The 2,500-nt window shown below is 31.6% G+C and overlaps 1 long non-coding RNA gene across 1 annotated transcript in view; it reads right to left on the bottom strand.

Annotated features, from left to right (window-relative positions):
• Positions 1 to 1,051: 1,051 nt before the first annotated feature.
• The window catches only part of LOC113802699 (uncharacterized), a 79,824-nt gene continuing 78,375 nt past the window's right edge, over positions 1,052 to 2,500 (bottom strand). The window contains exon 4 of the long non-coding RNA XR_011398685.1: positions 1,052 to 2,500. This exon is cut by the window's right edge and continues 144 nt beyond it. This is a non-coding gene — a long non-coding RNA (uncharacterized lncRNA).

The raw sequence follows: 2,500 nt of genomic DNA on the forward strand, positions 1-2,500 counted from the left end.
ATTATCATCATTATTGTTATCATGATTATTCATAATTATTGCCATCATCAATAATATCATTATAATTATCATCGTTATTATCACCATCATTATCATTACCATCGTTATCATGACTATCACTGTTTTTACTGTTATCATTAACATTATTATTACTCCTATTGTAATGGCGAGGATAATGATAACAGTAATTATGATGATAATGACAATGACAATATTCAGACGAGTATTTTTATCATTACCTCTGCTACCGGAAATGACATCAAAATGAAAATAACAAAAAAATTATGATGATGATGATGGTGATGATAATAATGATAATAGTAATGATAATAATGATGATAATAATGATAGTAATAATAACAATAATAACAACGATAATAACAAGCATGATAATAAGAATAATAATGATAATAATAACAATAATAATAATGATAATGATATTAATAGTAATACATTTACTTCTACAACTACTACTAATAATAATAATGATAATAATAATAACAATAATAATAGTAATGATAATAATAATAACAACGATAATAATGATGATAATAAACATCATAACAATAATAATAGTAATGAAAATAATGATAATAATGACAACGAATCAAATTATAATAATGATGATAGTAATGATGATAATAATATAAAAAATAATAATAATACCAAACATGATATCAACAATAATAATAATAATGATGATAATGACAATAATAATAATAATAATAATAATAATAATAATAATAATAATAATAATAATAATAATAATAATAATAATAATAATAATAATGATAATGATAATTATAATAATAATAATAATAATAATAATAATAATAATAATAATAATAACAATAATAATAATGATAACAATAATAGTAAAAGTAGCAGTAGTAGGGTTAGAAGTAGTAGTAATGATAATAATAACAAATAATAATAACAACAATGAAATTAAAAATAATGATAACAATAATGAAGTCAATAACAATGATAACAATAATGCAATTAATAACAATGATAACAATAATGAAATAAATAACAATTATAAGAATATTGAAAATAATAACAATGATAACAATAACACTTCGCAACAGAACGCTATCTCAAGATCTTCAATACGCACAAAATTACATTTCCAAAAACGAATAATATCTTTATTATGATTTGCTCCAAACAGTCCTCATAATTCGAGCATGTCAACAGCAAACACTACCCTTATGTGTCCAGCTGTCACAACACAAACATGAACCGATTGTGTGCTGTACAATGACGGTATATCATTATGTTAATGACATATTCATGTTGGTAATCACGGCTTTTAAAATGGTAGTTGTGGAATTTGTCCCGGAAGTCATCAGCTGGTCGGTATAAAAGGGAATAAAAACAAATGAAAAAGTGGCGGGAAATTTGATTTTATCAAATGGTCGGCATCCGAAAAAAAGGATTTTAAAAAATGGAGGGAAATGTAATTCATCTTAACAAACAAGGAAAAAATAATGGCGGGAAATATGATTCATCTTCAGACACTTGTTCATTTGATTTTTTTTTTTTTTTTTTAAGAGCCTTAAAGACACGTTAAAGAAACCTCATAAACTAGTCATTACCTCAACTCAACAAACGGGGCCGGTGTTTAATTATCTTTCTCTCCCTCTCTCTCTCTCTCTCTCTCTCTCTCTCTCTCTCTCTCTCTCTCTCTCTCTCTCTCTCTCTCTCTAATTATGTGCGTCGCCCGCCCCCTACACGTACGTATACACAAGCACATCCCCTCGAGCCTTAGCACTCAATATATATTCAAGGATTCTCCGCCTCCTCCTTTAATCCCCTCGCGATGCCGACTGACAGCTGAGGTCTGTATTTATGAGACCTGGGGGTGGTCCTTGGCTAACCTAACCTCCCCTGCACCCCCTACCAAGCCCCCCCTGCCAGTTCCCCTGTCCTGCCTCCTTCCAGCCCCTTCCCAGCCCATCATTTGCGAGCTGAGAAGCCCAGACGTTAGATAAACGCCTCCGATCTGGTATATTTCGTGGCGGCGCCTTACAGTGGTGTCAATGGCGGCTATTTTTCCCTCCCCGCGTATGGGAGGCCTCGGCGCGCGTCAGAATGGCGGGAGATTTTACGCGGGTTTTTTTCTTTCCTTTTTTTTTCTTGTTCTTTGCGTTTTCTTTGTTATAGGGAGGTGTGTTGTATCGCCTTTTCGCTTTTTCCCTTTTTTCTTTTCTTTTCCTTCGTTACAGGGTGTGTTGTAACGCCTTTTCTCTTTTTCTTTTTTCTTTTCGTTTCCTTCGTTACTGGTAGGTGTGTTGTATCGCTTCTTTTTTGTTTTTTGTTATAATTTATGTTTTTTTCTTTTCCCTTTTTTCGCTTTTCTCTTCTTCGTTATAGGATGTGTTCTATCGTTTGGCAAAGGTGAAGACGACTTGTGATATCGGCTTGATACGTTCGTAGAAGAGATCTTAAAGACAAGGCGTTTCGTGTGTCTAGATGATGTAGGAGACGGGGTTAA

The sequence above is a fragment of the Penaeus vannamei genome, chromosome 8 (assembly GCF_042767895.1).
Source record: "Penaeus vannamei isolate JL-2024 chromosome 8, ASM4276789v1, whole genome shotgun sequence".
NCBI lineage: Eukaryota > Metazoa > Arthropoda > Malacostraca > Decapoda > Penaeidae > Penaeus > Penaeus vannamei.